This window comes from Megalopta genalis, chromosome 7 (genome assembly GCF_051020955.1).
Source record: "Megalopta genalis isolate 19385.01 chromosome 7, iyMegGena1_principal, whole genome shotgun sequence".
Classification (NCBI taxonomy): domain Eukaryota; kingdom Metazoa; phylum Arthropoda; class Insecta; order Hymenoptera; family Halictidae; genus Megalopta; species Megalopta genalis.
Genome location: NC_135019.1, coordinates 13,125,258 through 13,149,612, shown reverse-complemented (window position 1 = coordinate 13,149,612; position 24,355 = coordinate 13,125,258). Strand labels below are relative to the sequence as shown.

General features: G+C 39.4%; 2 long non-coding RNA genes across 3 annotated transcripts; one reads left to right on the top strand and one right to left on the bottom strand.

Annotated features, from left to right (window-relative positions):
* Positions 1-3,006: 3,006 nt before the first annotated feature.
* Positions 3,007-18,899, bottom strand: LOC117221644 (uncharacterized). 2 transcript variants are annotated; one of them, XR_004490543.2, is made up of 2 exons: positions 18,783-18,899; positions 3,007-3,632 (listed from the first exon to the last, which is right to left on the bottom strand). It is a non-coding gene; the product is annotated as an uncharacterized LOC117221644 (long non-coding RNA). The 2 variants fall into 2 exon arrangements; XR_013033814.1 differs by having other exon boundaries at positions 18,563-18,871.
* On the top strand, positions 16,312-17,235 carry LOC143259814 (uncharacterized). Its single transcript, XR_013033816.1, has 3 exons — positions 16,312-16,670; positions 16,761-16,981; positions 17,138-17,235. It is a non-coding gene; the product is annotated as an uncharacterized LOC143259814 (long non-coding RNA).
* Positions 18,900-24,355: the final 5,456 nt, after the last annotated feature.

Here is a 24,355-nt window from a genome sequence, read left to right as displayed (position 1 = left end):
AATAAAATTTTGCCCAACTCCGTTTATAAGTCATCGAAGATTAATATAGCGAATAATAATGGTGGGGACATTTTTGATTACAAAGAGATTCTAATGCGAATCATTGATTCAAAACTTACGTAAACCGTGAGACCATCTTCCAAAAAAAGTTACATGGCCCACATTTCACACAGAATCTGTCGATCCATCATAGTTTTTCGATCTCGGTTTAAATGCGTGTAGGCACGTGAAAATGGAAAGAAAATTTCACATGAAACGCCGAGAATCATTCCGCGACCGTCCATTGCGGAGAGGACGCGTTCATTATGCCGTCATTATCGGCAGTGATAGAGTGTTCGTCGCTGCTATCCGGTCGTATCCGAGGCTACCAGTTACGATGCCCCATCGAGCCGAGGCTGGCTCGAATATACCAATTTACCTGTCTCGGAACAGCGGCTGGTTATTTAACGTTTCTCATGGTAATTAAGGTTGTAACGCGGGATAGATAATGCCGCGGCGATACACGCCTTAACACTTTAGCCGTGACGCGATGGAGCCGCGGCGGCGCGGCCGCGACGGTAAAAAACTGTGACGAAGTAGGTGGGGTGCCCGATCAATTGGACAATTAATTAACGGGATTAAGAAGTTTAGAGGCGTACGGCGGTTGTTAAGAAGCGACCGGTATCTATGACCCCCCCGGTAATGACAGATAAACGGAGCTTGTATCGAGTTCCAATTACCGAGTACCGCGGCGATGCCGAAGCATGCCGGTAATAGAGCAGTGATACACCCGGGGAACGTATAAATAAAGCATCGGGGGCCACGGTGGTACCGTCGCGACTCGGGGGCAGCGGTTTCGTCAGTTTATTTATTCCCCGGGTCAAGGGAACTCCGCTTCTTAAACTGAAAGGTCAAGAAGTCAATGAGATCCGGTTGGCCAGGTATGTAACCGAGCAAGTGGCCGAGTCTCACGGGCGTTTCGTTCGATTTTATTCCCTGTAATTTTCCATGGAATCCTCGCGTTACCTGACCATGCGCCGACAAACGTCCCCGCGTTAGGCGACCGAGCTATTTATCGCGGCGACGCGACGCCGTCCTCGTCGCGTCAACCCGGATTTTTGTCTGTCCCTCTGCTCCGTAAGAGACCTCTGCGTGCAACATTGCTCCGCGATCGAATGATCTACCGATCCTCGGATTAATCTTCGCAATATCAATCCTTCACACTCCAACGATGACTCTTACTCGCCATGATACTCCGTTGCTTCGACTCGAACGGCGAGTCTTTCTCATCGTTTTATTAGTTTTGCGTGAACAATTTATATCAATTCCAACCTTGATTCGCTTACTGAACAGTGAACCGGTTATGCTGAGTAAATAAATAAATGTTAATAACGATGTTAGAAATTAAGCAGTCGTTTCACTACAACTTGATTCTGTATTGCAACAGCCACGAACACGCTTTTTAAAGGGACTGTAACAGATAAATGGTAAGAGCAACAAAACAGGTAACGGAACAAAATACAGGTTCCTTGTGTATACATATATCTCTGCAATCTCAACTATCGTTGATTAAAAAAGATTGGAAGAAATGAGATGATCTAATTGGAATCTGTATAGATGTGATAAAAATCTCCAAAATGTATTTTGCAACTATTTTTTTTTTAATAAAGTGATGTTATAACAATATAAGAAAAATAAAGCTGGTACTCGGTGTAATCAGCATAATCTTTTCTCGGCATTAGAACGTATCGATTGATCAATAAATTTTATTTGAAAGGAAACCATGTATATAATATCTATGTACATATGATAACATAAAATATTCGAACGAAAAAGTTATTTTCAGTTTGACCACGTGTGATCTTATTATATTTTCCTTTAAAAATTGTCACGGAGTTGATGGACGAAACGTTTGGAACATAAAGTGTTGATCCTTGCATTTAGGCAAGTTCAAATCGATTCGATGCAATTCCTACAGAAAACGAGGATGAGACAGTAACACGTTCATTTACAAATGAAAAAATCTAAGCGATTCTGTTGAAGCGAGATCTGTTGTCTAGAAGAAAACCGCGATCTATGCGTCGTCTCTCGCAGAAGAACCGATGTCCGGCGTTAGGAACCGGAATAGTAACGCGTTACATGGGAATTCCAAGGAATACCAACGAGGCAAGGAAGCCGACTGAATGCCGTACACGTAGCTGCTTTATAACCACCGGATCTTCATTGACTCCGGATGACTTGAGGATAATTCGAAATTAACCCTTGACCGACAGAGCGGATTATAATATGTACCAACAGCAAGACAGCGCACCGAGAATTTATGGAGTCTCGCGAAGACGATGCAATTTCGTGGAATTTCCTCGATCGATTTGAAACTTTTGGATTTTTAATTTACCGGTTCTTGATAGCAGACCCGAGCAAATTTTATTCGAAATGAAAGCAAGAAATAACTGTCTGAAATAGACTATTTCAATCCGATGTTCTCAGTACCGTTACCTGAAAATAAAAACAATATCGATTCATTCGAACTAACAGCAATTTCAAATAATTAATTATTTCGTTATCTTTTTATTTCATATATGCCAAGGGAAATGAATCTTCAAAATAATAATAATAATAATCTTTATGTCAATTTGCTTGAACAGTTTACTAGCATCGAATCAAAATTTTTAATAATATTTTTACGTTTTGCGGATTCTAATGAAATTGAGAAGATACGATAGATTAGCGTAAAAATAAATTGTCAAATCTAGGAAAATAATTCTGTCACCCACATATTGATGACGTGGCTGTCAAACTGTTAAGGAGAACTCTATTATTATAAATATAAATATGATCATTGAAATATGTAACGGATATCGTTTAACAAAATTTTTACAGCAATTTTAGAGCAAAATTCATTCCTTGAATTTATTCTTAAGAGATCTTTATCTGGTTCCATCTAATATTGTCGCGAAAGAAAATGTAATTGTTCCATTGGTGCATAAGATGGAAGGTGGAAGATCGGAGTGTTGTTTCTCAGAAAAATATATTTTATTACATTTTATTTTTATCTTTTATCTTTCATAAATGTCAATGAGGTTATTAATATAAGCCAGACTCGCTCTGAGTTGACAATTAGATCATCATATACATATTTAGCCAACAAGAATTTCACAATTATCTCAAATAATTACTTCAAAACAACTATAAAATAAAATAACACGTTGTTTTGAAATAATGTTACTTCAAAAATGATCACACATGACAATAATTATGAAATAAGATAACATGATATTAAAAATAATATTTCTAACGATGTTATTTCGAAAATGATCCCAGGCATCCAAATTATTATGAAATAAAGTAATCTATTATTTGAAATAATAAGTCATCGTGTACAATCCTAAGTACACGGCGTTCGAGCCGCAGTGCTTCGCGAGAAATATGTTTGATAGTTTAAAAATGTTTAATGTAAAATCATCGATTCGTGCACGCGGTTCTAATAATCTGATCGCTGTGGGTGTGTTGGTTCCTGTGTGGGTGTTCTCGCATTTCTAAAATGGCGGTGGTGCACACGTAGAAATTTCCCCTGTCCCATTTTCCACTGCGCTCGAGTGGCACTTGATCACCGCTCGACGACACAGCCACGGTGTTGCTTTTATTCTGGAGTCCTGTGAAATGACGGATTTCTTCGTTTTTAGCTGATCGAGAACGGATCACGGGGCAAATGGAAAAAAGAGCCCGGTCGAAGCCGATCGATCGATTCACGGTCTGATTGACGGCGCTCGAAAGCGTACAACGAAATTGCATTTGCACTATCCATGTCAGGTTGTGTACGCACCACTCAATTCGTTAGTTTATATGTATTTAATGCCGTCTCTCTCCCCGGCTTACGAATTTTCCGCTCGAACTTCAAGCTCTCCCGGGAAACGGAATTCTCCGTCCGCTTGTCTCGGGAAATTGAGTTTTCGTTCGCGTTGTACAACGAACATAATCACCGTCTCTTTACCGCGGCACATTCGACTGCTTATCTTATTAATTAACGCGGCAACCAGACCGCGACGATTTACGGAAATTCACAAGTTCGCGGACAAATTCGACGGAATTGGATCTACTTTACGAATCGTTCCAGTAGCTTCCAAATAAATACTTCGATAGCAAAGTGTTCGTTTCGATAGCTTCGAAATAAATACTTCGATAACAAGCGTCGATTTCATAGGCTTCCAAATAAATACTTCGATAACAAGCGTTGATTTCGGTAGCTGTCAAATAAATACTTCGCTAACAAGTGTTAATATCGATTTCGATTAGTGTTACCTGGATTTCGCTGTCCTTTGAAGATTTTTACGCGCTATTAAGGTGCGATGATTGGCAGCTAATTAACGCGTCGGTTTTAAAGACACCGTCTTGGATCAAAGTTCATTTTGTAGGCGTGGTTTCAAGAAACGTTACGTTCTTGAAATTTTCCGGGACAAAAGTCGCCTTTATCTCGTGAACAGGATGTCAAATTTAGAGGTCTTTTGATCTTTTCGAACAAATTCGAAATTAGCAAACCGATTACTGAAATCTCCACCAACTTTGCGCGTGCTTTTTTACAAAGGAAGTTTTTCAGATATCCAATTAATCTTGCAAAAAATAACGATTCGCGAACATCCTCTGTTAACTAACGACGAGCATCAGTCGACCGGAAAATGTGATATTCGTTAGAAAAACGGAGTCAAAGTCCGCTATGAATAGCCTCGACGTTCGTGCGAGTAGAATACATAAATGGAATAAAAAAGGGAAGCTTGGGTCTCGATCCTAATGGTGGATGTTGAACTTTTTTTTTCTTTATCTATTCTTTCGCTGGTACACCGATGAAGGTGTATGAATGTACGTACGGACAAAAATATATTTATCTTCTTACTTATTATACATTATCATTAAACATTCTTATGTTTATACCGCATTATACAGTTACTTCATACACGTGCTAATATGCACGTTAATGCATTTCTAATGTTTCTATCCGACGTAGGAAAACTAAAGCAATATAATATTTCTCATTTTTCAAATTTCTCAGTTTTCTTTTATCTGCGTAATAATCATAAAATTTTGCTTACCCTTAAAGCCATTTTCGGAGCTACTTACAACATACGGCAGACTTTGACTCCGTTTTTCGAACGACTATCAAATTTTTCAGGCGAATGACACTCGTATTAATTGGGAAGAGGTAACTTCTAATCGTTAGCGTTCCAAAACTAATTGGACATCTACGAAGCCTCCCTTATTAGATAAATATATATATATATATATATATATATATATATATATATATATATATATATACACTCGTATCGAAATCAACATCGATGAGCTTGAAAACAACTACGAAAATGACCTCGAAAAAAGCTACTTTTCGCATCGTATTCGTCTCTTGGTACCAGTCAAATACCATAGAAGAAAACTTTTTGTAACGTCGCTATTGGTGGAGATAGGTGGAAACGTTTAGATCAACCACCCTGTATATGAAAAATTTCGATGCAAGAGGTTGCATAGCTTGTTCGTAAGAAAAAAAGTATGAAAAAGCTCCTAGCCTATAATAACCCCATAAACAGCCCCTAATTTCGTGCGCACCGTGTCGTACTGTAGCACGCGATTTCGAGCGAAGTTTCAGCAATGTGTCGCTCGCAGAAACGATCGATTTCGCGGACGAGATCGCGTTTCGTGGAACTGGCGATCGATGCTCGCGAAACCGGAAGTCCTCGTTTGCTCGTTAGAAAGTCTCGTCGAGCGTCGCTTGCTTTCGTTCGCCGCGAGAACACCTCGGGGCGATCGGTTCATAATTTATGCGGTTCTCCGCGCAACACGCGCCCCTTCTAGGCAATCGGAATAGTCGATTAACTCGTCGATGCTCGAAAAAGATTTATGCAAACAGCCGGCGGATTACGGTTTATTTCAAACGCCCGCGATGCGTCGCGTTTCGTCGTGTTGCGTCTGGTCACGGTTAAAAACGTTGCGCCGATAGTCGGCCCCGAGGAATGCCGTAGTTATTTTCGATCCAGTTCCAATCCAGTTCCTCGTTACGTATCGGACGCGATACGATTGCAAATTGTATCGGGTCGCAGTCAATGAAACGTCACCGGCCATTTACATAATGTGATTTATAGTCACGACGAGCCCGGCCGTACCCTTTTATCGATTTTCAACCAAGTTCGGCTATCGTGCCGGCATTCTTGGCAGAGATGCTGCCCTCGCGGCCCTTTCGACCGTCTCTGCGATACACTGTGGCACCGGTTCTTCCAACAATCGGCCAATAAATCAGATTTTTTCCCGTCAACCTGTAATCCTAGATCGAGACACACGAGACACGATTATTTCTCCGTTTTGACGCGTCCGTAAGCACGGCGAAGAAATCGTTTCGTAAAAGTCTTTTAACGCCAAACCAAACACCAAAATGGTTTCCGATGTTCCCTTATTAATACAATTACTGATGCTATAAAAATCATTCTATGAGATAGTTTTAGATGATCGTTTTCATTCAAGCATACGTTATCATAAAAATTTGATCGAAGCTTAAATAAACTTAATCTTGTCGTTGTACAATACAAACGACAACTGTTCGAAAATTATACCGAATGACTTGAATTCTTTTTTTTAAATGTCAGATCGAGTAGTTTACCGGACGATGAATAGAACAATTTTTGTAAAAATTACAATTGTTTGAGAAGTCAAAGAAAATCAAAAATAATGTTCTTCAACCTTTTTTGTCTGAACTTACGATGGAAATTTTAACAATGCGATTTGTTATGATCAGACTGTAGATCTTTAGGCAAAATAAAAATCGTGCGCATCGATATTGCATGAAATAGAATATTTATAGAATATTTATTTATAAATACTTAAATAATAAATAATAGATAAATGGATAATATTTAATTATCTAAATAATAAAATTAGATAATAAATACTAAATATTCATAAATACTTTTAATATGTCTGCTGCTTCGAATGACGTCTACACATTTTTGTGATAAATGCATAAAATCCGCAATCCCAGTTACGAGCTGCGAGCAATTAAAGATAACGAAAATTACAGTTTCTCACGACTTTCGACCAATATCTGTAAGAAACCATGGCACATAAAAACGTTAATACAAAACGCATACTTTCAATTATCGTTATAGGCACAGATAAAAAAAGTTGAAAAAAACACGCTTCTTTAATCTTTTTTGTCATTCCAACCAACTGCAATTATTGCAAAAATTATTTCATTCATTGTCTAGTAAACCAGTCGGTCCGACGTTTCAAAAGAAGTTAAGTTTTGGAAAAGTCATTTCATTTTAAAAGGTGTCTAAATGTAAACGTCACTCAATGTACAGTAAATTCTCCCCAATTGTCCTTCAGCTTGTAAACGAAAAAGGTCAATTTGGGAGGAGGAAAAACGATTATTCGAGCCTTGTGTCTCGTTTTTATAGTCTCCGATTGTCGACAACTGTATAAACGAGCCATGAAGCTCGAATAATCGTATCTCCTCTTCGCAAAATCGCCCATTTATGTTTATAAGCTGAAGGAAAATTCGGGAGAATTTACTGTATAATGATTGTTAAAAGAAATGCATTACGAAACAGGATCAGCGCGCGCCCAGATTGAATTTCGTTCGCCGATTGTTTTATACGGAAAGCAGCAGATAATCCGAATGTTGAAACGAACAGCTGCACCTAAGAGGAAAGATATTTTGTTTGACGATTTTACGAGACGCAACAGCGCTTGCGATAACTACGTTTTGATGAGACGAAACGAGGTTTCGGTTTTTCTGTTGGCCGAGGCGGACGGCGCGACGGGACGGGAAGAGGAACGCGAGCGCGATGGCTGCAGACGCATTCGTCAACAGCTGACTTCAGTGCTCGTCGCGATTATCTCATGCATTATGAATGATTCATGAACAATCGCGGTGTTGGCTACGTGGCCTGCTTTTGTAAAAATCACAGATTTTCCTTGGTACCGTTTCCAAGAACGATATTCTCGACGCGTCCCGTGGAAGCCAGCGTGAACCGTTTCGAAACGAACGGACACGCGCCATCCGACCATGATAGATTCACGAAATTTTCATGGGATAGATACACTTACATGACACCTTGTGTACAATTTTCTACGCGTAGACGACCTCTATAAAGTCTCGTATACAAATCACGATGTTCTACGTTAACCGATAACGCTAATAATGCTGATAATCGATTGATAATTTTTGTTCTAGAAAATCTGTGTTAACTCCGGTGTAAACGGTATTCGTACATCCTTTAAAACGGGGCTAGAATGTTGTTTAGAAAAGATAGAGGAGTGGATTAGAATCATAGTGTAATGATTGAGAATTTACATTATCGAAAATTTTGACTCGCGTCTAAAAATGTAATCCATACATACAAAAATGTTACAAAGACAAGCGAAATAAATTATACGGTTACCGCAAATTAATTTAATTTTAAGTTATTCTAACAATAAGTTTGGTCAGTAATCAATACCGCATTTTAATAAATAATAAATACTATTTTACAACGACGAAACTAATACTTGCGCTGCGATAATTCTAACTCGCTGAATTAGAAAACTCTTTGTGGCGAACGAAGACTCAACAACGCAATTCATTTTTGTTAATATGCACGTTTACTTGTATTTTAAAAACTGGCGTCTACTATAAATGTATGAATTTTGGAAGAGAATTGTGCGAAGTGTCGTATCGTTTTTACAGATTCATAGAAAATCTTTGTACGAAAGTTTAGTCTGTACACTGCGTGCACATATTTCGATGGGAAATCTTAATTGATTTTTTATTGCACGTCGATAGTTTAGAAATTAATGTGGACGGTACAGTAAATTCTCCCTAATTTTCTTTCAGCTTGCAAACGAAAATGCGCAATTTGGAAAAGAGGAGATACGTTTATTCGAGGCTCGCGGCTCATTTTTGTAGTTGCCGATTGTCGACGATTATAAAAAAAAAAACGAGATGCGAGGCTCAAGACATCGTATCTCCTCTTCCCAAATTGTCCATTTTTGTTTACAAGCTTGAAGGAAACTTACGGAGAATTTACTGTATCTCCATGAGATATGAAATTCGACGAGTCAGCGTAAATAGAAAATGAAATGACGTTTATAGGGATTGCGAAACAAACACAGATGTAACCTCAGGTGTTCAGGATCATTATCTCCGTTTCAATATCTCCGAGCAGAGCAACAAAATCCCTTTGTTACCGGACGATAATCAGTTTTTCGAACAAATAACAAATGATTCGCATTACGTAAGTTTTATTACGCCTCTCTGTGGAAACGCTGTCCCTGCACACAAGGATCTGCTTTATCAACACCGTTCGCAGATAAACACTGCGAAAACCGTCAAGATATCGCGATAAAGGTGCGCACGGTTTCTGAAAAACTTCAAACGAATCCAGCAAATTCTCCCTAATTGATCCTCGGCTTAAACACAAAAATGGACAATTTCGGAAGAAGAGGTACGATTATTTGAGCCTGGCTCGTTTTTATAGTTACCGATCGTCAACAATTATAAAAACGAACCGCGAGGCTCGAATGGTCGTATCTCCTCTTCCCAAATTGTCAACTTTTGTTTCCAAGCTGACAGTCAATTAGGGAGAATTTACTGTAGTTACATTTCGCGAGAGCTACCACTGCACGCGGTTCTCCTGCAATCGGAGGTCTTTGTTGTCGAAGTCGTTTCAAGCATTAATCTTTGAATCCGACATTTGTTTCAGTCGCCAGAGGTAGATTAAAAGTGGATCATTCAACATACATACATTATGCGAAAGCTACCGACGGGCTTTGACATCGCGTAGTAAATATTTGGACTAGAAAACTCGTCGATTACAAACATCTTATGTAAGGTAGAAATTCTGTGAGATATGTTTGGAAAACATACGTATATGTATATGTATATAAATTGTTTATTTCGTCTAGGACTTTATAACTGACGAAAAAGATGCATTTACATTTTACAGAAGCCATTTAAATATACTTCACTTTCCATTGAATATTATGTTCTGCATTACCTGTGTTTTCGCGATATCAACAAATTACCAATAATTCAGTGTTCAGTTCAAACGATTCATATAGATATGCTTGTTTTCGTCGATCGAATCAGTAGGTACGGGTTTCTGTTTATAAAGCAGAAAGAATCAGCTGTCAATTCATGCTCTCACAACAATTTGTGTTAATTAAATTTTTAAGAACACGAGACAGACATAGATAGCGGTAGATAACTCAGAAACAGATGAGTTCGACGAAGAGTGTGAATGAAATAATGTAAACAAACATATAATATTCATAAACTTTTGTAAATCTGTTATGTTTGTAATCTTATTATTCGTCGCATTTGTTTGCGAAATTGTTGTCAATAACAACGTTATTTCATTCCCAAGTGCGTATTTTTATTCTCACGAAGCCGAATAAAATAAGTTTTCTGCCAACTTTTCTGGTCGAACGGATCACTGAGCGTGTCGTTTGAAATGATTATTTTCTGCGTTACTGTCAGAACGAGCGTACAAAGTTCCGTTCGAAATGCAAATAAATTATGCGTTAAAGTAACAGTTTTCAAACCCGACGCGACGCCTGGCTTCTCTGTGCTCGGGATCGAGACGCGCGGCTATATCCGAGGCGTGCACGTGTTGAGCGAAAGATAATCGTCGAGGTTCGCGCGACCGAAAGCTCGACTACGTGCCAGAATACGATCGGGACTAAAAGAAATCGACGTGACTCGTCAACTGAATGAACAAAGGGAAAAATAAGAATGCGCGCGGCGACGTTGAAGATGAGGGAGGGTACGTAGAAAAAGCAAGGACTCGGGTCAAAAGTAATAGTCGGCCGCGTTTGTACGTGATTCACCGGGAGGGAACGATCTACGTTAGATCGAGACGCATCCAGAGGTGCCTCGGTCGGCTGTAGTCGGCGTGCATTCGAACGATTTCCGTCTGCGAACAAGTAATCGGCTTTATCAAGCTAACGCGATAAGAAAACTGTGCCCCCCCCCCCTGCGCAACTCCTTTCGGTACAGGTGAACCGAAATTCCATGAACTCTAGACGGATAACGCACCGCGGCGAGATAAACTCGGTTTAGCTCGAAGCGTTGCTCGCGATAAACAAGACGAAATCGATTTTTCCCTTTTCTTGTCTTTTTCTTGGCTCTTCTGATATGCTCCGCGTGTTTCTCGCAAGAACGAGCAGGTGAAATTCAATGGAAAAAGAGGAGTTGTTCCGCGTAGAAATTAGCAGCCTGCTTGTCAACGTTGATACGATTTATCGCTATTTTCATTGCGAGATAATTGATTGATTCATTTAGTCATTCGTTCGCTGGAAAATCGTTTGGTACCAAGAGAAAGTAACAGATAAGGGAAAACAAAGTTGAATTTATATTTTTACGTGCGCGAGTCCTTGATACAATAGTAATCTTAACGCTATAATGTGAGATTTCTCGCAATGACACGAAATAATTAACGAGGTTCGGCCTGCAACGTTCAAGCGAGAAAACGAAATCAATCAAAACTTCAAAATCATTGACATTGATAAAGTCACGATTTAAAGAGTTGAATCAGCCGTACAGTGTATAATAAAATTATAAAATGAAAGTTATACGAAAGAAAATACTATCGTTTATAAAAGTTAGTAAAAATAATTATTGTACAATATACGCTGCAACGATATTTCTAGACTCTTCTTAAGGATTTTTCAATGATATCCATTTTTGCGCGTATTGTTACGCTGTTATATTGTTACACGATTGTTTACAGAATAAAATGAAGTGTGATTCCTTAGATGTTTTAATGACGCATACGAAGATAACAATTGAATAATTGCTTGACACGAGGTATGACCTCTGATTACTTACGATCATAATGTCGGCAATTTTTCTTCCATTATGCAACGTTTGAAGATTTGGTATTTTTGTAGCGAGTCTTCATAATTATGCGAGTTGAAAGGCGTGGGACAATCGCTGTGCCTAGCGGCAAGACGATGTTTGCGTTGCACTCTTTCGATGTTATTAATAGACTGCGGATTTTATGCATTTACGGATAAATTGTGCAGCTGCGATTTAAAATAGAGTAAAAATTAAATTGTCACTCTTGGTTTCTATTCCTTGCAATTTGATGCGAACAATTTTTATTTTGCATACAAATCCGCGGTCTGATTATCAGTATGTAATTTTTAATACGGGAACCGAATGCTACTGTCATATCTTGGAAGAAGTCTCGTCAGAGCACAGTAAAGAATTTTGAGTGTATTAGCGCGTCACTACGTATGTGTCACTACTAATGTATATAATACACTCCCACTTTGATACTACATATCGTGATTAGCCCAATGTTACGGAAATATTTTTAGCGTCGTATCGATATAAACTCTTTAACACTAAACCTAAACGATCGGTTTTACATTTCTGATTTCATAATTATTGAAGTGATAAAGCTGCTTCTGTTAAAAATTGTTGAATATATTTGGATAAATTCTAACTTGTAATTCTTATGAAAGAATTTTTGTCAGTCGCTTTTAGACCTCGATAGGTTCAGCGTTAAAAGCGGGATTGAAACACGGAAAGTTCTGTGATCCAGAGATTGGTGTCACAAGAAGGGTTCCGTCGAATAGTAACGGGTCTGCCGCTCGCGCTGTCTATCGAGATAGCAGCGATTGAGAAATCGTTCTCCGTAAAATAGAATTGTATCGCACCACCGTAACAACACGATCGAGAGACCGAGAATTAAGTCAGATAGCGTGATTGATAGGAAGCAAATTATGACGTCGTCAGTATTTACAAACACTCGTTTAGGTACAACGATAGGAGCCACGTCGAGGCGAGAAACATTTATCAACGCTTCGACAAGTGCGCGTGCACTTGATCGCTTTTCAATCCGATCTTTTACGGGGACGAAACTTCCCGCAAAGAACTTTTGTTTCTTCGTTCTACGAACGGAACCGCTGACGCTGCAACGGGGTCGCTAGTGTTTCGATGATCAATAGTTTCATTTAATTGCGATTAAAAGTGGAAACGCAAACGCTGCGCGGCTCGATTCATTTCACCTTTGCGCGTAATCCGTGAGCAGACCTCGGTGAAAATATTTCAACTAGGTATAAATATTTCAACTACACTGTGACAAATGATTCGTTTGAAATAGTAATTTATTTTTGTATTCAATGAAATACTGTGATACGCATAACAAGTATTTAAAATATAGATATGTATATATAAATAATGTTATATATATACATATAAAATTGTATAACTGAATATACATATATATTTACATAGAAAATACATATACATATATATTATATATAAAATATGTGTTGTGTGTATATATATATATAAATATTTTCTTCATTTTGCGTGAAATGAAACGTTTCATGTCTTCGTGTCTTTGCGTTCGTTTTTACATTTGTAAAAGTGATGTTAAATATTCCAATTGCATTTATTAATTCAGAGAAATATAAGAAAAAGCTTATTTTTCAAAACAACGTATGTTTGTAGAATTTCAAATAATTAATAGAAATTTAGACACGTGAAATACTATTTCACAGAATAATTTTCAGTTACCTCTCAAGAAAATACTATATTTCGATTAATACTTTTCTTTGTCACTACATATAAATAACTACTTTCAATCCATGTACTTATATCTATGACGTCAGATAAATCTTGAAATATTATTTCATGCAAACAGCGGTACTTCATTTACTATTTGCAATACTCCCAGGTCTGTCTGCAAGTCGTGAGTAAAGGTTCCTACGGTAGATTACGTACCGGGATCCAAAGTTTCCTCGATCGAACTTGGATTTTGACCTCGATACCTATCGAATAGGTCTGATTAAGCACAGTTTTCGTCGGCGATGTTCATAAATCACTGTTCCCGATAAACAGGTGTACCGCGAGATTTTATCGCTTCGCCGTCTCTTTCCTTTACGATCGAGACGTCAGGTGTGCACTCCCGTCTCGCCGGATGCTCTAGTACAACAATTTTCCGCTTTTCGCCTCTGGTTTTCCTCACCGACCCGTATCTAGTCGAACGATCCGAAAGCTTTGTCAATGGAAATGCTAGCTAACATCTAACGGAAGACGAAACGAATGAATGGAAGGACCTTGCGGAATCCCTTTGGACTTCATGGACTGCTAAGGGACCTCTTGGATCTACTTTTAGAGTATTTTAGACCCAAGGGCACAATGTGTACTCCGGTTTTAGACCCTGAGGACTTATTTCAGACTTTACGAACCCCTTTTAGACTCACGAAGATAGTAAATCTCGAGCATTTTGGAATCCACGGATCCCCTTTGAATCCCCTGGATTTTGATACGAGTCAATGGATCCTTTTTGGACCTTCTTATGGTTAAGGACAAAAAGATAAAACACTCAATTAATCTCACAATTTTCGTTTAATATGTAACGGTAATAAGAATTGTTAGGTGTAGATTTTTTTGCACTATTTTTGCTTGTAAGTTTTAGTCGGATAAACGAAAGTATCGTTTGATAGGATTTTATCTGGAGAAACGTAAAAATTGAATACAATTAATAGGGAATATGATAAAACATGCGCGAACAACACGAAAGTTGCAACACGAATTTATCGAATTTCGTTTAGTATTCAAACTTCATTTTTAACGTCCTTTCGTCGTTTGCAACATTCTTGCACCACGCATTTTTTTCAGTCATCAAGTGTTCGAAATTGTCGATCATTGCCATAAACAGTGCTTGTCTTATCATTTTGTGCCATTAATTAATTCAATTTTTACGCGCTTCCAGATAAAATCGTATCGAATGTTGATATTTTAGTTTACCCGACTAAAACTTGTACAGAAAAATGGTCCAAAAATGTGCGTGTAATAAACCTCAGTATCGTAAAGAAAATAATACATTTTTCATACATTTAATAATATACATTGTACAATACAATTCCTATCGATATTTACGACCTCTCGCCAGCGCGATGACGATTTGTAAATACCATTTTTGAAAAATGCATGGCTCAAATGAACACGCGCATACGTATTTAACCCGAGAAAGATAACCTACGACGCAGAGGCGCCTGCGAAGACTGTTGATTTTTGTTAATTTTTCATAGAGGTCTAGTGATTTAAGTTTAAAATTACTTAAAATATAAAAAAATATAATATAAATGCATTTTATTTTTACAATAATGCCAAACCTTTAAAATGACTAGATTAACTTAAATAAATATCCATTGTTAGTATAAAATTGACGCCTTAGAAAAGCATGCGCCTCTGAAGCGTATGGTTATCTTTTACGTACGTTGTCATATGGTTATCTTTCTAGGGTTAAACTTGAAATGACATTATAGGACAGAACTTTCCGGTAGACCAAATACATTAAATAAAAATTGTCAAATTAATAGGGAGTGTTATGTTTTTGTCTCCGACTGTAGATTCATTAATTCTATTGGGTTGGCAACTAAGTAATTGCCGATTTGTTCACAATGAAATAAAAGATTTTTTTTTACTTGGAACGAAGTTTAATCTGTAATGTATTTTCCATTTTGTTCGATGACCTTTTGCCATCTCTCTAACAACTTGAAAATTCCACGCTCGTAGAAAGTCTGATCCTTTTCGGCCAAAAACTGAGTTAAGTGAGATTTTACAGCGTCATCATCGTTAAAAGTTTTACCACGAAGGGAGTTGTCCAGAGATCGAAATAAGTGGTAATCCGATGGCGCGAGATCAGGGCTAATATGGTGGGTGTAACATCAATTCCCAACCAATATCCATCAATTTTTGCCGAGTGGACAAAAAATAAAGAAAATAAAGACGTGTGCGGCCTAGCATTGTCCTGGTGGAAAATGACACCTTTACGATCGACCAATTCTGGTCGCTTTTCCTTTTCCTTTTCCTTGACCGCTTCAATTTGTCCAGTTGCTAACATTCACGGATAATAAAAAATAACATAATAATAATAATAATAATTTTATAATATAACATTTACGGATATCATAAAAATGGGAGTGAGAGACATGTATAACTGAAATCGACAATTACTTAGTTGCCAACTCAATATTTGGAATCCACATGTACGTACGTTTCTAAAATCGCACCGTTGGATCCCAAACTGATCGAATCCTTGAACTTTTTTCGGATCGAATCCGTGAATTTTTCACGATGCGGAGACGCGGATAGTTGCTGGATCTCGTGCTTATGGATCCCCGAGATACGTATCTGGATCTACGAACACGTGTACTGAGGTTGATCCCGTTCATCGGCGTGTTCGACGCCGAAAAATGTGATCGAGCCCGATCTTTTGGCACAGATAATTAATCGGCTCGGCTCGATGCGAAGGTTATGTCGGGACTACATAAGAACATTTCGTGACGCTTCGTGATAAACGGTCGACTGAAAGGTTGATTACATAATTCGACGAATGACGGCGCGCTTTCGTCCTATTATCTCGGCACGAAAGAAACGTGCAAATTAACGCGATTTATCGAACTCCTCAACTCCTCGGGTCCCGGCCCGATCGTTCGCAGTGACTCACACGGCGTTTGTTCGCGCGTGCACTTTCCAAAAAAGACGGAAACGAACGAATCGTTACGCGACGGTTATTTATTCATCTGCGGTTGCGCTTTCGTTCTAGAATCGTTCCGCGGCGCGTTCGTTCCTCTTAATTTTAGCACGGGATCCGAAATCTTCCATGGAATTTCAGCAAATGCAATAGGCTCCCGTGAACAAATACGTGAGTCACCGTATTTTTCTGTCACTTATCGCAACGTACGGTCGCCCGTTTTCTTAAGTACAAATACGCTCGTTTTATTTATCGTCGCAGTGTTATTATTAGACTGCTGATCTGCGGAGCGAGCTCTCACTTTCATCAATTATTTCGTACAAGTCGAAGTAAGGACGAAAACTTTCGTCGCTTGCTGCGTAACTAGAAATTCAAGCATTTGCAATCGTGTGCCGACTTTGACCAACAACAGTTACCTTACCACGTTGTGAAATAATTTCGATATTATCAGATTTGATGATATTTAAAAAATCGTTGGAAGTGTAAGTATTGTACCCCCGTTCGTTTCATTTTTATATGTATTAGGAATGAGTTCTTTCTGACTTCAGAGTAACATCGAAATTTGGTAAAAAAGAAACATAGTTTCAACTTCGTATGTTCTCTGAATTTTTGGTAATGCAAACGTTTTCTTTTTATAGTTGACAAGTATGCTCGTGCCACAAACCGATAAAAATCCAGTCTGTTAACCTTTGAAGCGTTTAATCTTTGTGTGCGAAATAAAAAGAATTGCAAGATACAGACGTTATTGTAGTAAGCGTAAAAATTGAAATATTTTATATTTTATAATGTTTAAATTTACTACTTCTATCCCCGTCTTGCTGCCTCTGTCTCTCTTCCTCATTTTAGTAACTCTGTAAAGGAATCTTTTACTTTCTTCTGTATTTCTATATTAATCATTATACTTTTTCATACAATAAGATCAAGGACACTGAATTACAATGCACTTACCAAAGATGTGCACGTATTTCTTTAGTCAGATACATGCGATTCGATCACTATTAGCGTCGGACTTGGACATTATTCGAATTGGTCCGAATATAAATATTTATTTAACATAATTATCCGAACGAATTCTTTTTAGTCGAATATTTTATTCGAATAACGATTATTCATTGTTCGTCGTAAATGATTCTATCTACTTGCGACGCTATCTATTATGCGCATAATTTTTCATTCGAAGAAGCTATTCGAGCAGAGACGGCAAAATTATTCGAATAATAATGGGAATTATTGTCCGCTGCGTTCGCTTTTACGTAATTTTACAAGAATACATTTAAACGAGTGCATTCAGGATCAGTTCAATTTCCAACTAATTATATTATAAAATTATAAATTTGCCGATGTCCTCCTCTATACTAGTAGAAAGATTAGATCTAGTTCCTGATGCAACATTTAAGAAACTACGAGAAAAAAAAACACTTTACATTCTATCATTTTCATTCAAATCGAGTATATTCCGCATGAATTCCCGTACGAATAAATTTTTATTCGAATAGAATTTTATTCGGGTAAAATTTGTATCTAGATGAATTTGTATTCGATAATGTCGAATAAAATTTTATCGACAAAAAATATGATAAATATATATAAATATAAATAAATATATGATAAATATAAAAATATAATATAAATATAAATAAATATATGATAAATATAAAAATATAATATAAATATAAATAAATATGTATAAATATATGATAAATATAAAAAATATGATAAATTTGATTCGATAAAATCTTTATTTCTAACACGATGATCCGAATAAAATTATACTTAAGAGCTCTGATTAGCCTAAGTTCTCACGAACACCGTAAGAAAATCGTTGGAGCGAAAAGTTTGGAAATCGTGCTCGCTTCGAATCCGAGATTCGAAGACGCGCCGCTAATTAGCCGAGGTACGTGGAAGACGAATAATTGGTTCGACGCGTGCCCGACGATGACACAGTTCAATTAGCCGTCGCGGGAGCCGGGACAATCCTCGGACCGCGTGCACGCGTACGTATGTATGTATATGCATTCCCTGCCGGTCCACGATTTGTCGCAAAGAAAGGCTAGAGTATGCACCTATAATTAGCGCAGTTGCGTGCTCGCCCCTTCGAAATCGGGCCGGCGAGATTGCGACCGGTGAAACTGCGCGCATCTCTGCAGCTGCCGCACATGCATGCGCCGATGCACCGATGCACCGATGCACCGTGCACGAACGACCCCAAAGCGGGCCCGTAATCGTGTGCTTCCTGCCGCATCGCGTTCGTCGTCCGTCGCGATAGCCTGCGTAGGTACTCACCTCGCACACGCTCCCGTACACTCGCGCGAACAAATTTGTGCCACGACTGCCGCACGACACCGACGCAGCCTAAGTGCAAGGCCGCTTCACCGTGCAACACGGCTTTTCTGCATGAATTGCACTTTTCGATTCGATTCCATGCGCGCGAAACTATTCCGACATTCGGTCCTCGCGGAAAGCATATCGAGGTTACTTCGATATTACGCGTGATTCAATCAACGTCTACACGTCGCAGTTGCAAAGCTTGCTGCAATAACGACGAATGTAGCTGCAACGACGGTGTTTTGTAACTCGGTTTCTCGAAGACAAGCGTTTTCCGCCGAAAAACGCATTTCAATTTTGGTTGTTTTTCTCTCCGTAGACTTTTCGATCCTTTAAAAGGACCCCTCTTTGTTTTCAACCGTTGTTTCGGTTCAATGACTGCGCAGAGTATTTCATCGAAAACGGGTCATCCAATTATCGTCTCCAAAACGTTATGTAATCATCGAATAGACCGTGGATTTTTTTAGCGAAATGAAAATCGTCGAAATCAATCGAGAAGAAACGTGAGTCAGTTGAAAATGTTTCTCCTCTTTTAATAGTTTCGATAAGCTGTTGCATAATATGAAAAATTTATGTATTTCGTTCTCGATCCAATCATTCTCGGCAAAGAGTGCATAAAATCCGCGATCCGGTTGCGAATATTATTTTCAAACGTCTCTTACGAAATCGTCTGTTTCCAACTCGCAGCACACAACGGCTAAGAAAGAGGAATCGGGCAGCCTGTACGGATAAGAAGCATTTAAAATTTGCTGTTGCGACGGTCCGACGACCAGAGATCAAGCTGCTGATTGTGAGAATTATTACATATATCGTGCAAACGGTTTCGATCGTAAGCTACCGTTCAGTTCCTCGACATTTTCAAACTGACGTAAAAGCATCGAAAAATCGGAAGCGCGCGCGCGCATTATCGGATCCTACGTGCACGTATACATATGTTGCGCGTATGAATTTTCGCAAAGCAAAAGGAGGAGCATGTTCGAGGAGTATGCAAAATTATCCGATCCTGTTCGCTGTCGCGTACGCGGTCTACTTGTCGGTAAGGCGCAAGGATGTTCCGCGTGCGGCAGGCTAAAACGACGAAACTCGTTCTCCTTCGTGGCTGATTTCTTTTTTCGCGGTGCCTGTGCGAGTCGAAGGAGGAAGGCATGGGAGTGCCCCTCGAAAATTATTCCGTGGAGTGTATCTTGGCATCCGATGATTGTGCGCCAGAGGCTAGAGTGGTCTCTCGGAGTGCACGTGCGCCTTGCACGTGTTAGCTGTGGGGCGACCCTCCCGATTCCTGACTGCCTACAGACTGTAACATCGTATCAGGGCCACGGCGGCTATAACTATATACCCACACTTGCCTCGTTGTGCTTCGTCTCCTTTCCCCCCTCCTTCCTCTCCTCTCTCTCTATCTATCTCTTCCTCTCTCTCTATCTATCTCTTCCTCTCTTTCTCTCTCCCTCTGTCTTTCTCTGTCTTTCTTTCTCCATCTCTCTCCTCCTCCTCGTCCAATCTCTCAGGTTCGTTCCTCTTTCGGATCTCGTCTTCGTCTTCGTCTTCGCCTTCGTCTTCTTCTATTCTAACACCGTGTTAATTGTAAGCGCGGAGCTTCTCGGCCGCTCGAGATCTCACAGGAATATGCTGGTCAGTCGGGGAATCGGGAACAACGCGATTGCATCGCCCGGAGGTGCGACAAACCGGAGCAGAACTCCTTTTGTTCGAACTGGATTTTTTTCTTTCCCGATGCCAACGCGTTCATTAGACAACATTTTAATGTTGCTTTTAGTCACTGGGAGCGGCGATTCCTTGTACCGTCTCCGACAGCGTGTCTCCGATCAAGAATGCCCATTGGAACCCTAATTCTACACCCATTACCTACTTCTAGGTAGGATCTTCGTAAAAGATCTGTTCAGAATCGGTAATCGCTAGCCTACCGAATCCAGAAATCGGGATAAAGACTCTACTTTGAGACTGATTGTTTTAAAAACCTATCATTTTTTTTATTAAACCCAGTTTTATTAAAAAGTGTTTGATTACGGATATTCGTGATAATGGAATAACTAAAGATTCGAGGAAATGGGTTTCTAATATATGAGACGCAGTTTGGCTTTTCCAGGGAGTTTATTCCTTTGCCTTTTTTCACATGTTGGACATATGAAATTGCGACAAATTGAAAATGGTATTTATATATTTATGGAAATATATATAGATGGAATATAATGTTATGGATGGAATATTATGGAAATATTTTTTTTATATATTTATGGAAATAATTATACATTTACTATTTTGAAGCTATTTGTAATATAATCGAACCCCTTCGAAAACTTTTCGCAATGTATTTTACAAAAATGGTTGCCTATGACGCTAGACTGATTTGAACGCCAACAATTTGACGAAACAAGGAAAAATGCGAATTAATGCGGAACAAAGAAGCGTCGTTGTGATACTCGGAAATAAGCTCTTATATTAGGAGAAATCTCCTCGTATTAGGCAACTTTACTCTGTATAGTCGAAATGCTACAAAACTTGTAAGATTTCGTGTACGGATGTTCGCTAGAATCTCGATTACCTAAACGATCTGTTAGCTCCGTTATCCGAACACATAGCCATGTTACCACGCGTCCGTATATAACAGGATTTATTGTACAAATCGGGTAAGGATTTAGTCTAGCACCGTAATCGATTGCAACGCAGCGTAATTGACTGGGATGCTAATGTTATGTGAGCTTCGAGCGATGGGTTCAAACGTGAATATAATGATACTAATGACTAGATCACGATTCTTTATGCGTTCGTGGCATTTGCGGATTTTTCAAATGCCAAGGAAACGTAGAAATGAACAAAGGCTAATTATACAGGGCGACCCAAAATTATTGTATTTCCGGGAACCGAGGGGTTCATGAGGTCATTTGAAGTAACTTTTTCCTTAGCGAAAATGCAATCCGTGGCTTCCTTTATGAGTTATTACCGAAAAACAGTGACCAATGAGAGGCGAGATCAGCTGGCGCGTGGCGGGCGAGCCAATGAACGGAACCGAGCCTTTGTGCGCTCGTTGGCTTGACCGCCTCGCGCTAGCCGAGCTCGCTTCTCATTGGTCAGTGTTTCTCCTTAATAACTCGTTAACGATGCCTCGGAGAACATTTTTGTAAAGGAAAAAGTTGCTTCAAATGATCTCAGGAACCCCACATTTCCCGGAAATACCATAATTTTGGGTCACTCTGTATATCGTGTCCAATCTGTATGCAAAATTAAAATTGTCTGCGTCAATTCCAAAGCGTAGGAGACAAGTGCAATATCTCTTCACTTCCAAATAATTTTAACAAGTTTGAATTAACGCTTACAACACTAGAACTAGGACTATCGAGCAGGAAACGTTACCAACGTATATTATTTTATAACAACAAGCTTGAATTTACTCGAACTTTGTACGATTTCAATTATAATGTATGCTTCAGTGATGAAGTTCATAAGAACATTTCTCAGAGAAAAATATATGTATAATTTCAGTAAACGTGAAAGAGAGAAAAGATCGGAAATATCAGTGATTTTATCTGGTTTCGTAATTTTAGCGTTAATCTGTTCACGATTTTATGTTTCGCCAATCAATTTTTGCCACAAATGCGTATACAATAATTCGCTGTCCGATACGCGATCTTTTTAATTGTCGAAGGAAATATTATTTCGATATCAATTTTCGTAGAATCAAAGGCAGAATTTTCATAAACATCCGCGGTCTACTACTGACGATGTCCGTCAACATTTCCGAATGAAATCTGCTACAAAGATTGTACCATTTAACAGCAGAAAGATGTTGCAACCATAATTTCTTAATAATGCCCCCACTCATACCCATTCTTAATAATGTCACCAATGGAACGGGACAATGTTTGTTTCGTGTGTGCGCCTTCGTTTGTTTTCCTTCCTAGATCGTGATAACGGAAGAATCAAATTTACGTATAATATTCATATTCGGTTGCGTATGTGTGTCAGATCTTCGTCGCGTGCCTGACTTGTTTATAGCGCAAGGGGTTAACAACGCATTATTTAACACTAACCGTACCATCGCCGGTCAAACGACTGTTTCGATAATTTCCATTCTACAATCGCTGAATTTATAAAGATGCTTCCACCGGAGATCGTTAAATAAATTCATTAATTCGAGCAATATCTTTTTACTACAATCTTTATTACAACAAAGACAATTATATCGATATAAAAACGAGTCGCAAGGCTCGAACAATCGTATCGCCTCTTCCCAAATTGTCCATTTTTGTTTAAAAATTGTGGAACAATTGGAAAGAATTTATTACAAATACAATTCTATAATTTTTCAGAGGGAGCACATGCCAGTCGCTTCTTCTTCGACCACTTTTGTTCTACAGAATCCTTAAAACACCTAATAATTTCGTTCTCTGCGTCATCCGCGTTACCTTGCTCGCGGCATGCTGCATACTCTCTATCAAATTCTCTGCGTTTTATACGAACGTATCCCGTTCGCGGAGCTGCCGCGACGTTCTCCGTCGAGCGACAAGCCGTTCTTGCCAGAAACGCCGACGAACTTTAATCGGCCGCTAACGATTTAATCGCGCCGAACGTTCCGACGATTCGGCGAGAGTCCGTTTACCACTTGGTATAACGGAAATAACCGGGGATCGGTGTTAATTCCCGATGATTCCGGCGTCGGCGTGAAGCAATCGGGAGCGCAATAAAAATACTTGGAGCGGGGCGCAGAGCGGCGCGGCGCGGCTCGGCGCGGCTCGGCTCGGCGCGAGCTGAAACGGGAGAGACAAAAATCGCGCCGCCGACGCCGCGCATCGCGAGGAGGATCCGCTATTTGCGCAGCTGTTCAAACGGGCCGTACCGCGAAAATACTACCTCGCCGTCATTCGTTTTTAAAATATCCGAGTCACGAGTGGCGGCCGTGCATGACCCAGCGTCGCGCAGAGCGAGAGCACGCACTCGCGCGATTAACACGCCGAGGAACACTTCGTGACCTGTTTTTCGCGGTGTACGCGGTTCAGCTCGGCTCGGCTCGACTCGGCTTCATCGCCAGGCTCCACCAAGATCTAGAGCAGTAGGTACACCGCGGCGATAGAGCTTCACCTACCAGGAGCACGCTTCGCTAAGAACAGGCCAGTTATTGTGCGGCTAGAACAGGGGTCGGGGAACCTTTGTGGCTACAGTAGCGGACAAAAGATTAATACGGGAAGTAAGAATGGAATTGGTAAAACGGCACGGTGCTGGCAAAATATTCTCCGGAATTACGTGTCGCAATCCAATTGAAGAAATACGATCGAACCTCGACTCGTTCGAGAATAATAATGTTTATCAGCCTTGGAAGATGCGAGTCTTATATTTTACGATTTTTGGTACTCGGCGATGGTTTCTTACGCGGTCGTCGTGCTCTTGAAAATGTTTCAAACTGCCTTCTAACTGTTTCAGCACTGATTTATATATACAAGGTAAAAGTACCAGTTATGAAACGCCGCTGAATTGCGAGCCATTTTTGAAATAGTTGCACGAATGGTACAATAACAAATAGA